The following is a 14407-nucleotide window of genomic DNA, read 5'->3' as shown; positions in this document are numbered from 1 at the left end:
GAAAGAAAGTAAGGCTTTTTTTTAAAGAATACATAAATATGCACTATGAAGACAAGAACCAGTGAATAATGAGAAAGAAGGAAGGAGGGAGAGAGAAATGAAGTACAATAGAAATAGGAAGTGTAGATTTTATTTACTTCCATTAAACAAGCATTTACTAAGTGCCTTTTGCATTCGAGGCACTATATTATATGCCGGGGATAGAAACACAACACTAGCAGCTAGCTGTCCCTCCCTTCTAGGACCTGATATTCTACTTGGGTGAAAAAATCCATATACATAGATAAATTGACAGTAATATATACAGTGTAAAAGAAACACGGATAGTTTGTTGGGATATTGAAGAGTCATTGGCAAAGGGGAAAGAAAGAAAAAAAAGGCATAAGACCACTGAGGAACAAAAAAAGTCAGAGATCTTTTGATACAGGTTAAGAAGGGGAAGAAGTCAAGATCCAGGATGGTCCTGACCAAAATATTCAACTTTTTCACCTTTGCTTCAGCTGTTTCAGTATATCTATGTGATCATCATTTCCTAGAATAATGGTTTCCCTGATTCCGTCCCCTCCACCCCCCAAATCCAAGACATTTGCCCACCTCAGTTGAATGTTGCCTCTGGCTGACTTTGCTTTTCATGTCAGAGTGCAAGGGGCTGCTAGTGTGAGCCAGTTATTTATATGATGAAATATAAGCATTCAATGTGAACTTTTAAAACCCTGTTGTATCTCTACACCTCTTAGAAAAAGGCTGACCTAGTCGGCAGTGCAATGGAGGCCATTTAAAGAGAATAGAGTTCCTCTTGGGGGGACAGCTGTGTATCTGGGCAGCATTAGTCAGCTGTGGAAAAGATGGAATTAATGGCAGAGGGGAGCATCCAGAACAATAATATTCAAATGGATGGGTGCCATAAAACATTTTAAATGGGTGAAAGGTACTTCTTGAAATATTGAGGTCAAAATGTTAGGAACATTACTGGCTCTGTTTTCTCCAGAACCTTAGTCATTTCTTGGCCATTAGTAACTTTAAGAAAACTAAAACTTGGTACTAAATGGCAGCCATATGGCTAAATGGTGACATGTGTCTCTCTGCCAATTTGCTAAGGTGGAGGTCATACATATACTATACTTGAACCATAGGCAGCTAGATGCCTTGTCAGTGTCCCTCAATAGCCAAATATTGCTGGATGTGTCTGTCTAGTGAACCTGATCTGGTACCCTAGGAGGATGACTCAGGCAGGTGATGCCAGTGCCTCTCAGCTTTACAGGGGATGGCTGGTGATGCTGGGAGACTCTTCTGGCTTATATAGTAGTGTGTGTCAGGAGTACAATGAATGCCTTATCTTACACTGTGATTGTACCTTTATTTAGGAGACTTATTAAGGCTTATTGCTCTTTTGTATTGTTCAGTTTGCGAAGATTCTTGGGAATTAGCACAAGCGGATCAGTTCCTTCCACTTCAGAGACCCTCTTGCTGCTTTAGCCAGTAATAATTCCAGATAATTTTCTTTGTTTGGTTTCCTCCATTTGAAGGAAGAATGGAACAAGCACATATATGGCACCTACTACATGCCCAGCACTGTTCTAAGCACTATCCAAATATTATCTCATTTGGTCCTCACTGTTACCTTGGGAGTCAGTTTCTTTTAGTATCATCATCCCCATTTTACATATGAGCAAACTGAGGAAACCATAGATTAAGTGACTTGCCCAGGGTCACATAGCTAGTAAGTGTTTGAGACCAGATTTGAACTCAGGTCTTTCCGACTCTAGGCCAAAGGCTCTCTTGCACCACCAAGCTCCTTCTAAATTTCATTTTATATTTGAAATGAATCATACCTAGTATAGAGTAAATAAAATATATTTATACATTAGGGTCCATTGTGGAAAGAATAATGGTAGTTGGCATTTAAATAGTGCTTTAAGGTTTGCAAAGGGTTTCAAGTACAATATATCATGTGATTATTCCTACAAACCAGGCGCTATCAGTATCAACACTTACAGATGAGGAAATTGAGACTGAGAGAGGGTGACTTGTCCAAGGTCACAGCACTAGGAAATATCTAAGGAAGAATTTTAAGTCTTGACTCTGAGTTTAGTCTTCTTTCTCTGCACCAAATCTTCCTCAGATATGACTGTTTTCTAGGGAGACTTGCCTGTCTTCAAGGAAGCTGACTGGATATATTAAAGGATATATTAAAGGTCATTATTCTCTATTTCCTTTCCTTTAGTGACCTCTTACACTCCACCCTTTATGTAGGTAATTCCTATTTTCATCTCTCTTCTGCTGTCCTAGTCACACATCTCTTTCTGCCTACTGAATTCCCAGGTACTGTCTCCAATTCAACATATATAAAAGTGCTCATAAATATAAAAAACGAACCACCTCCCTAGCTTCCACAAGTCCACCTTTGGCAACATTTGCCCCTCTATTTCTACCATGGTTTTTGTTTCTTCCCCATCAAACTTTTATCTCTGAGTATAAATGAAATTTGAGATTGTCTTTGTCTTAGACAAAGGTCTGTGAACTCTGTGATCCATTGATACTAACTTCTTTTCTGTTTCCTGCATAAAACATCCTCTCTCCTGATTTTATACATGTTCACTGTCTGTCCCTTATTTCTGGAATGAACCCTTTCTTCTTTTCTTCCTCCTGGCTTCCTTCAAGTCTCATCTAAAATTTCACCTAGAGGAAAGCTTTTCTTGGTTCCCATCAAAAATAGTGCTTTCCCTCTGAGATTGCCTCCAGTTTACCCTGTGTATATCTTGAGTGTAGGAAGTTGTTTACATGAATGCAACCTTCTTGAAGGCAGGGACTGTTTTTGCATTTCATTGTATCTCTTATAGTTAGTGCAATGCCTGCTTAATTAAATGCTTATTGATTTATGAGGCTAGGTACTTCATAGATCATCAGGCAACTGATGGCTTTGTAACAAAAACCTATTTCTTCCCCTCCTTCCCCCTGTATTCCTTCATTTATAGCATGGATTTAAATAGACTAGTTGAGTCTCCCAATGAGAAACTCCCTTGATACTTTGAGGAATAAAAATGACTAGATAACTATTCCAAGTCAGTGACCAAAGCCCCTGATTGTGGGCCTAGCATGTGACCCATTTCAAGGAGAGAAAGGATAGGTCTTTCATATTTAAGGGCTTCCAGAGACACCATTGCATTACTGGTGGAGTTGTGAATTAATCTAACCTTTCTGGAAGGCAATTTGGAATTATGCCCAAAGGGGCTTTAAAAGATTGCATGTCCTTTGATCCATCAATACCACTACTTGGTTTGTGTCCCAAAGACATAATAACGAAAAATATTTGTACAAAAATATTTATAGCCATGCTCTTTGTGATGGCAAAAAATTGGAAAATGAGGGAGTGTCCCTTGATTGGGGAATGACTGAAGAAATTATATTATCTGATGGTGATGGAATACTATTGTGCTGTAAGGAATAATGAACTGGAGGAATTCCATGTGAACTGGAATGACCTCCAGGAAGTGATGCAGAGTGAAATGAACAGAATCAAGAGAACATTTTACACAGAAAGTGAAACATTGTGGAACTATTCCAATGCAATGGACTTTACCACTAGTAGCAATGCAATAATCTAGGACTCTCCTGAAGGATTTATAAGAAAGAATGCTATCCACATTGAGAGAAAGAACTATGGGAGTAGAAACACAAAAGAAAAACATGATATCACTTGTATATATGGGTATATGATTTGGGGGTTTTGGCTTTAAAAGATTGCTCTATAGCAAAAATGAATAATATGGAAATAGGTATCAAGTAATAACATTTGTATAACACAGTAGAATTGCTTTTTGACTCTGGGAGGGGGGAAGGAAAAAGGGGTGGGAAAGGAAATGAATGATGTAAACATGAAAACTTTTTTTAAATAAAAAATTTAAATTGAATATATAAAATGTAAGATTAAAATTAATAACCAATAACTCCAGGTATTATATAAGATTTATTAATAATAACTTGAAGTAGAAGAAATAAAGACATGTAAAAGTCTGAGTAAAGAGAAGTTTTCCCAGCAGAGTTAGTGAGAAAAAAGAGAGAGAGAGACTGAGTCACATGCAAACTTAAGGACTTAATGTGAGAACGAAAGTAGGTTGCTGGGAATTGGAGTTCTGAGAAGCAGATTCCAATTACACAATATACACAAACACTTTGCCTTCTGTAATATAATGTTCAATTTTTCCATCCTTTATTGTGTTGAAGCTAAATCATACATGATCTTNAAAATATTAAAAATAAATAAAAATTAAAAATTAAAGACTGCCAGAGAACTTCACAAAAAGTGCTGCCCAAAGTTCTGTATCAACAAAACTAGGCAACCTTTGTGAAATTATGACCAGCAGATCCATCTGCTGGTTCATATAATCCTGCCTTGTGTCTAAGGTACATGGGACAGAGGCAAGAACATTGCTTCTGGAGTCAGAGAATCTGGGTTCAACGCTCATTTCTGATGATCACTAACTTTGTGACATTAGGTAAGTATATTAAACCTCCTTGGACTTCAGTTTCCTTATCTGCAAAATAACAGAGTTGGACTAAATAATCTCTTCTAATTTGACATCCATGATTCAATAAAGAAGTGCTGTTATGATGCTTCATAGACTTCAGGATACTATGAAGAGGATTTATAATCTAGTGGTTCAGACACCTTATCAGCAGTTCATTTCCAAGGCACTTGTCACCATCATTTGCAGCTTCAATGATGGCTGACAGTATCACTGTATAACTAAATGAACTCCAAGGATTCAACAACAGCCCATGCTTAGTGACATTTTTTTTTATCAATTGTTTCATCATTTCTCTTAATGGTACCTTTATTGCCTCATTCTTTTAGAACTGAAATCTCAATGTCATCTTTGACTACTTCTTCCCTGAACCTGCATCATCAGTCAAACCCCATGACCAAATATACATAATATACAACATATACATTATCAATACACACACACATATATGTTGTGCTTTAGTTATTTATGTGTGAAAAATTGAATATCTTTTAGGTCAACAACTGGGGGAAAAGAAATACCAGACTACTCTGTGATTATGGGGGGAAAGTAATTTACCTGTTCTTAGAAGATGAGAATCTTGTTATTAATCAATCAATTAACAAACATTTATTACGCACATACTATGGGCCAGGCACTTTCTAAATACTGGTGATAAAAAGAGGCAGAAGAGTTCTTTTCCTCTAGGATCTTATGATCCAATGAGGGAGACAGCAAATCATAAGCTAAGATGGAGCCATTTGCAGAAAGGATGTCGCATCAAAACCAAGAGAGATAAGAGAGACGAAAGGCCAGATTACTGAACCATTTTTAAAAGAGATCATAACTCTCCCTCTGTACTTTCATTTATAACTGGGCTGGCCAATGAGAGCCTAGAGTGCTTTCTACTGCCATCTGCTGTTAAGTAGCAAAACTTATTGTTTTGGACAAACATTATGTCCTATTGGAGAAATGACTATGGAGATGATGTTGATGAGAAGGGAAAAAAGAAGATGAAAAAGGAGAAGGGGAAGAAGAAAAAAGAAGAGAAGGAGGAGAAAGAGGAGACCCATTGGATCAATTAGTTTATCTAAGATACTGTGTCCAGTGATCAATTAGTCAAGCATGGTGCAGATTAGCTCAGACTAACCTTGGAAGCATCTGTTCAACTTGGAAGCTATGTTCATTAAGGAGCTTTTATGTTCAACTCTGAGAAAGGAAAAGAATATCCCAGTTTATGGTTTTAGAACTGTGAGTTACAATGACATGTGTTTTCTTCACATGCTTTCTTGCCAGGTTTCTTTAAGTATATGCTCATTCTTTCTCATAGATATCGAGTGCTTTGTTGGGAAAATAGGATCTATGTTTATGTGTAGATACTGATGTATTTATTATCTTTTCATTTGTCTTATATGAATACTTCTGATATAATTATTATTCTTTCCCCTTGTTGTTAAATGAATATTCTTGTTTAAGGTCTAATGTGTCATTTCAGCGAGTGACTGATTTTTTGTATATATGGAATCACATCAGTAGAGGCTCAGATGCCATAATGATGAGTAGGGGAAGTGTATTTATTTCCAACAGCATTACCCTATTACTCTGAGAGAGTTTGACATAGTTGTGTGGTGGTGGTCCAGACTTGCCAGTGTAGGGGCATGCTGAGGGGATTGAGCCAGCCTAGAGACTGAAAGTAGGGGTCCATTCTAGAGGTGCCTTAAGCAGGGATTACAAAAATATATTTCTGTACTTTGATATCGTATATCTGTCGTACCCCACATCTATTTCTACTGACTCTATTTCAGATTCTTATCAGTCCTTTCATAAACTATTGTAATATCTTTCTAACTGGTCTCCCTATTTCCAATTTCTTCCTCCTCTAATTTCATGCATGTTGTTAGCCATTTAATCTTGCTGATGTGTTGCTTTCATATTGTCACCATAAGCATGTAAATAGAGCATGGGCTAGTTGTCTCTGTTTATGCTTGTGCACTTGACCCACAATCTATAAATATTTTCTTTTAAAAAATTTTTTCCTTTTTCCTTTTTTAAATTCTTTTTAATATTTTTATTTTGAGTATTTCTCCATAGTTGCATATGAATATTTTCAATTGTCATGTATTACCTATAATTTGGTAGCTGATATTTTAATAATAGAGCTTTAAGACATGCAAAGCATTTTATACTTATATCATACGATCCTCATAACTGTAAAATTAAGATTAAAGACACTATTATATCAGTTTTATAGATGAAGAAACTGAAACTCAGAAAATTAAAATGACTTGCTCATGTTCATACAACTATGTCAGCAAGGATAGGGATCAAGATATTTCTTTTGACTTCTTTTTCTACCATGCCACACTGCCTCAATGAAGCCTGAATTGTTAGAATTCAAGAATCTTCATCATGCATCCTTCAAATTGACTTTCTAACTTGTCTCCTATGTGAACTATCTACTATGCTAGTTTTACTCTTTGTCTCTGAAAAAATACTTTCTACTTTCCTCTGTATTTTTGCTCATTTCACATCACTTAACCTAGAATGCCTTTTCTCCTAGTCTATTCCTATAGAAACCATAGTCATCCTTCAAGATGCAACTGAAATCTCATTTTCTCCACCAAATCTTTGAGTAATTCTTTACTCGATTCTCATGGTAATTAGTACTTGAACAATTAATATTACAACCAATTCAACCATGTAACCAAATATTAAAAATATGCTGTGTGCAGGGAACCCTATTAGTCATTGATATAAGGTTTAGATATAATATGGTCCCTGCCCTCATGAAACTTATATTCCAGTAAAAGCTATCACATATATGCAAAGTGTAGTAGAAAGAGCCCTGGGGCTACCAGTTCTGCTACTTACTACTTGAATGACCTGAAGCAAATCACTTAATCTCTGGTTATTCTCATTCTTTAAATGCCTGGACAAAATGATATCTCAGATTCCTTCTAGCTTTTACCATCCTGTGATCAAATAACCATAGATACACAACAAATATTGTCACTGTTACTGATGTGTATAAAGCATGCGAATGGTTTCTGTAACATCTCTTCAGTTATCTTGAATTCTATTTGAATCTTATATTTCTGTTTATTTAGCTTTTCATGTCCTTATGGGTTATCTCTTTAACTAGATTTTAATTTCCTTGCAATCAGGATCTATGACACACTTTTGCATTCTGTATATTAGTGGTGTCAAGCTCAGATAAATACAGGGACACCTAAACCATACAGAAGGAACCCCATGACCTGTATATTGACTTAGAAAGTATTATGTTAAAATTTGTCGTTCAGTTGTTTCAGTCATATCTGATTCTCTGTGACCCCATTTAGGTTTTCTTGGCAAAGATCCTATAGGGGTTTGCCATTTCCTTCTCCAGCTCATTTTACAAATGAAGATATGAAGGCAAACAGAGTTAAGTGACATGTCCAGTGTTACGTAGCTACTAAATGCCCAAGGCTAGATTTGAACTCAGGAAAATCAGTCTTTCTGATTCCAGACACCTTGCTCTATTCACTGTGCTACTTTGCTGTTTCATGTTAAAATTACTGATGTTTAATTATATATATTATAATTTTGTTAAATATTTCTAATTGAATTTTAATAAAATTTGACTGTACTCCCTGCATGCCCTTTTGGCATTGTTGGACATCTCTGAGTCAACATGACCTAGCAGGTTCCAGAACACTACTTACTGACAAATGATTGAATTATTCCAAGGTGATTGAAATGTCCATTAATGATACAAAGATGAAGTTACCTACATTTGCAATAAAGATAATAAACCAAAGAAATTGAAGGTACTTGAAAGCTTTCATTCCAGTTGAAAACTTGGGTTTTGATGAACAAGAAAGAAAAATACAAGTGAACAAATTCCTGCTTGAAATTGATATTCTTGTTTTAGCCCCCCTTTTCCTCCTTCCCAATCATCCTACCCCCCCTAAACTATAACTCTCTTGAAGACAGATACACTTTTGTATTCTGTCCCACCCATGACTTCTCCATGTTACCCTTGGCATTGTGTCATTGATCTGGGAAGAACCATGATGACCATCTAGTTGATTCTTATTTTTCAAATGAAGAAAGTGGCTCATTCAATACATTACAAGTTACCTAGTAGTCATGCAGAAAACAGTCTTTTGTTGTCATTTCATTATGTCTCCTCATGTCTCTTTGCCTCTAATCAAGGCTCATTGGCCTGTCAGAGAAAGAGAGAAAGATTATTTGAGAAAGATAATCTCAACATATATTCCACAATGTACTGTGTTAGTGAGGATACATTAATCCCCCAGTTCAACCCACTTATTTTGTATAAAACTTGAGTGTAGAATACAATTGCCGTTATTTTTCAATGTGTACTCATTCCTTTTAGAGTATATTTTAATTTTCAAATAGATCTAATTTTAGATGGGTGGCCTACATTTGGGGGTGGCCTACATTTTGAACAATGCCATGGGTCTTACAAGTCATTTGCAGAAACTAGTACATTTGAAAACTTAGTATAGATCTTAAAATTTGGTTATTTCAAGATTTTTAAACTTTATTAAATTTTTTAAAGTTCCATTGTAGCTAACTTATCATGGTTAATAATAATCATAACTTTTAATATCATAATCATCATTTTGTGTTCATTGAACCCTTTATACTTTCAGGGTACAGAATAGCCTTTTAGGATTAAATCAAAGTATTTTCTATTTATTTAATTTTAAATTTATTTCTTTTTTATGCAATTTTTGTTTGAATGATTAACAATGTTTTGAAGCTCCAAATCAAGTTATTCCAACTGTTTGGATTGGGGTTACCCACTATCTCTTACAAATGAGTCAGCCTAAGACAACTGCTGCTCTTTCTAGTAGTTTAAATAATTTTTTGTTTGTTTGTTTATGTATTTTTAAAGAACAAGTCCCCCAAAATAATAGCTAAATTTTTTATAATCCTTTAAGTTTTGCAAGGTACTTTATAAATTTTATCTCATTTTATCCTCATCGTAATCACAAGTGGTAGGAGCTATTATTATCCCTATTTTATAGATCAGAAAACTGAGGCATAGGATAAATGACTTGCTAGTGAATGGCTGAGTTAGCATTTGAACTCATTTTCCTTACTTTAGACCAAGCCTTCTTTTCACTGCACCATCTAGCTGCCTTTCAACTTGTCTGACCTCTGTTGAATTCCCTTTGTTCATTCAACAAACATTTGTTAGAGTAACAAATTGTGTACAGAATACTTTTTAATGCTAGGAGAGGTACAAAGTTTGGATAAGACACAATTCCTATTATCATGGGGTAGAGAGTGATGAAAAAAAACCAGATAAATTTAGAACACAAAAATACACGGTAAGTGAATTATTAGAGATTTGGAAAAATAAGCAGTATATGAAGGGAATTAGGAAGTTTAGCATTTTAGGTTGTAAGGAGAAGAGAAGACCTTCAAGGTTATTTAGCTTAACTCCCTCATTTCACAGATGGGAAAACTAAAGGCTGAGCCAGGAAGCCAGTTGCCTTAGGTCATAGAAGTAGTTAATGGGAAAGCTGGGAATTGAGACCAAGTCTTTTATATTCCAAAGTCAGAGTTCTTCACATTGGTGTATAGAATATCTCATGGAGAAAGTGCATTTGAGTTAGGTTGTCAGGGATGCATAAGAATTTAGGAGGTAAAGAGGGAAAGAAAGAGGAGAGATAGGTTTGGGGCTTGGAGGACAACAGGCACAAAAAGGTTTTAAGGCAAAGGAATGGGTGGAATGTTTTTGCTTTCACTTTTTGTGAGGCTCTGCTTTCTTTAATTCAGAGCTAAATGTAGTCAGATTTTACTCAAGTCAAATAATTTCATTTCTTTTTTTTCCTTACTGCAATTCTAACAGGAAACTGAGGCCCACACAAACCAGATTGGCTTAATTCAGAGAAACTCACTCCATTCCCCAACCCATACAAAATTACCTGTTTTCACTCCCCTGCTTTAATGCTACTGAAGTATCTGGTCATGTTGATAAGTATTCTGTTAACTTGAAATAATACACAGCATGAGGGAAAAAAACATCCTTACCCCCAATACAATTAAGATCAGACTTGTAGCCAATTCATAGCCAAATTCAAATTCTTGAATATAAAAGTAGAGTCATTCTTCAAGTGCCCAACCTCTGAAATCAACCTTGTAATTAGTCACTCGCCCACTCTGTGGGCTGAGTAAATATTTGGGCTGGGCAAATTAAAAGGAATATATTTGTCTCCAGTGTTATTTTACCATCTGGGTTATTCAGGAAGGGAGGACAGGCTAGAAAGGATTTTCTACAAGTTCGTGAGGATTTTTTTGAGGGGGGGATTTTGTTCACAAGGCCGGAATGGACTCTCTTGTCTTTTTAGGAGGGGGGAACATGTTATGGCCAAACACAGACTGGAACCCAAACTTGAGATGGTGCCAGGAAATCACAGAGAAAAATGGAGACTTGATGTCTATGGCAAGTTTCCAGTACTTGGACAAACCAATGAACATTCAAATGGTGAAGTGGACTTTTTGACTTGTATCAGTTTTGATCTATCTGTCTCCATAGATTAAATAAACCAGATAACTGTCAGATCTTCATTTTAGGCTTGAATATGGAACTAAAACCCAAAAAAAGGGGGGAAAACCCTGAGCAAAATGAATCCATCTTAATTTTTTTTAATATGCCAGACATTATATGTGCTTTGATGGAGTTTAAAGATCATGGCCTCTAAATTCTTCTATCTGAGTTGTAATATTTCATGGAAAACATGGTTATTTGGGTTCCTTGTGGCTTCTTCAACCTCAAACAAATCACACTTGTATGCCTTGCCCCTTAGATGATAGCAGTTTGGCTTTCTCAAGTCTGATCCTTCCACTATAATTGATTTATTAAGAGCAATTATTTCTTCAGGGTGAAAGAAAGTGCCAACTCCTGAGATTATGCAGTGGTAACCTGTCTTGAGGAGAACTTATGCCCTAGTTCTCACATAAAGATGTTTATCATTTTTCTTATTTTCAACAGATACAGATGACTGGCAGATTTTTCATCTGAGACTTTGCCAGCCAAGTATTGCCCTTGCATCTCTGAGTATAGAAATTCTCTTCACTGAATATATGTTGTAATGATCTAGAATCTACAAAGAATACCCCATTAGATTCAAGAATTATTATCACTTCATCTGTACATTGCTGGATCTTGTACAAGAGGGCACATCTCTGAGTTCTAAATAAATCAAATATTTTATGTTTTATTTTTAGGTTAGTTCATTTTAGATATCATTTAGGACTTTGTTGGTGATATATAAGAATGCTGATGATTTATGTGGGTTTGTTGATCCAAACTGATCCAGCCATTTTGGAGAGCAGTCTGGAACTGTGCTCAAGGAGTTATAGGGCTGTGTATGCCTTTTCATCCAACAATGCCAATATTGGATTTATTTCCTGGGATAATCAGGGAAAAGTAAGGAGCCTATGTCTTCTGAGATATTTATAGACGCTCTCTTTGCAGTGGCAGAGAGCTGCAGATTGTGAGGATGCACTTCAATTAGGGAATGGCTAAATAAATTGTGGCATGTGATTGCGATGGAGTACTAGTCCACCATAGAAACAATGAGCAGTTTAATTAAAAAAACATGGAAGGACCTGCATGAAATTATGAAGAGAGAAGTAAGCAGAACCAAGAGAATATTATATACAGCAACAGGAATATCATTTGAAGAATGATTTGTGTGTATCCACCTCCAGAGAAAGAGCTGAGTTAGAAAAAAGTTGGATATAATTTTATATATAAATGTATCTTTTTGTCATATGATGTCTTTTCTAGTGTGGTGAGGGGAAAGAGGAAGGGAGTTACAGGGGAATTTTGATGTAAGAAAGAAACAAATTTAAAATGATAAAATAAAGAAATTACTCAAGGCAATTATTTAGGACAATAATTTTTATATATCATATATCACATATAATAGCACACTAAAAAACAGAAACATTACTTTATTGACAAAGGTCTGCATAGCCAAAGCTATGGTTTTTCCACTAGCAATGTATGGCTGTGAGAGTTGGACTGAAAGAAAAGCTGAGCACCATAGAAGAAATACTTTAAAACGGGTCCCTTGGAGATCAAATCAGTCAATACATAAAGAAATTAATATAGACACTTCACTGGAAGGTCAAATACTGAAGCTGCAAATGAAATATTCTGGTTTCAATAAGAATACAATGTTCATTGGAAAAGACCCTGATGTTAAGAAAGATAGAATGGAACAGCAGAGGATGATATGGATAGATGGTGTCATGGAAACAACATACATGAACTTGGACAGACTTCACAAGATAGTGGGGGATAGAAAGGCCTGGTTTGCTGTGGTTTATGGAGTCATGAAGAGCAGGATGTGACTGAAAGACTTAACACTAATAACAAAAACATATTATATATAGTATAACTATGTCACCTTCAGATAAGATATAAGCTATATGCAAGTTGGTATTTTGTATTGTTAGAGAAAGTTGCCACATTGGGAATTCCTTACATCATTATCATAGTCAGCTTTTATACAGGTGCTTTGTGTATATTTTCTCATTTTATCCTAATACTCTGTGAGGTCTGGTAGAAGGAAGAAAAAGGAATAAGTATTATTAAGTTGTTTTCTATGTGCCAGTCATTTTCTGACACTCAGCCCCAAATTCCATCTAATGTGCCACCTAGATAAGTGTTATTATTACTCCCATCTTACAGATCAAGGGTAGAGAAGTTCAAGAATCATGGCTCTGGACTTCTTTGCCTCCTTCCCCTAAATTAATCATATAGATTTAGAGCTGGTGGTCCAATACCTCATTTTATGTATGAGGAAACAAATGACAAGATAAATGGTTTGCCCTTGCTCACATAGGTAGTAAGTAGCAATAACCTCATGTCCTCTGTCTTGAAATCTTACAATCTTTTCACACTTAGTATACACACCTAGTGTACTACACCAATTCTCCAAATCACACAGGTAATTATAGAGTCAGGTTAGAACCCAAGTTCTCTGACTCCAATCCAAACCAGTCCAATCTAATAAACATTTATTAAGTGCCTACTCTGTGCCAGGCACTGTGCTAAGCACTAGGGTTACAACTAATAAAAAGAATGATGGTCTCAGCTTTCAAGGAACTTGAAATCTATGGCAGGGATGGAACTTACAAAAGGAGGCAGGAAGGCAGAGGAATGTTAGGAGGTTCTTGTTCCGTGGAACTCAAATCAGAGCAGCAGGTACAGAATGGAGTGAGTCAAAAAGTTCCAGGTTCTGCTCTAAATTTCATTGTTGTTCAGTCATTTCAGTTGTCTGACTCTTCATGACTCCATTTGGGGGTTTTCTTAGCAAAGACATTGTAGCGATTTGTCATTTCCTTCTCCAGATCATTTTACAGATGAGGAAACTGAGACAAACAAGATGAAGTGACTTTTCCAAAATCATACAGTTAGCAAATGTCTGAGACAAGATTTGAACTCAAGAAGAGGAATCTTCCTGACTCCAGGTCCGATGCTGTATAACCTAGTTGCCTCCAGCCCTTCAATAAGAGGAGAGAAGAGGCAGAAAGAGGGGGTGTCAGACAAGACTTTAGTTAGCAGATTTATAGTCCCAAACCAGTGTCATTTCTGCTATTCCAGGCTTAGCTATCCCTTCTGTTTCTGTGTTGATCCAAATGGTTTTGTTCCTGTGTCAATGAAATCAATATTTACTTTTCTTATGAAAACTTAGATTTGTTACTGGATAGGACTGAAAGGATCATTTAATCTATGGGTGTTTATGTATGTACGTGTGTGTGTGTGTGTGTGTGTGTGTGTATGTGTGTGTGTAGAATGAAAGAGAAAGAGAGAGGAAGAGAGGGAGAGAGAGAGGGAGAGGGAGAGGGAGAGGGAGAGGGAGAGGGAG

This window comes from Gracilinanus agilis, chromosome 1 (assembly GCF_016433145.1).
Source record: "Gracilinanus agilis isolate LMUSP501 chromosome 1, AgileGrace, whole genome shotgun sequence".
Taxonomy (NCBI): domain Eukaryota; kingdom Metazoa; phylum Chordata; class Mammalia; order Didelphimorphia; family Didelphidae; genus Gracilinanus; species Gracilinanus agilis.
This window is presented reverse-complemented; position numbering follows the sequence as displayed.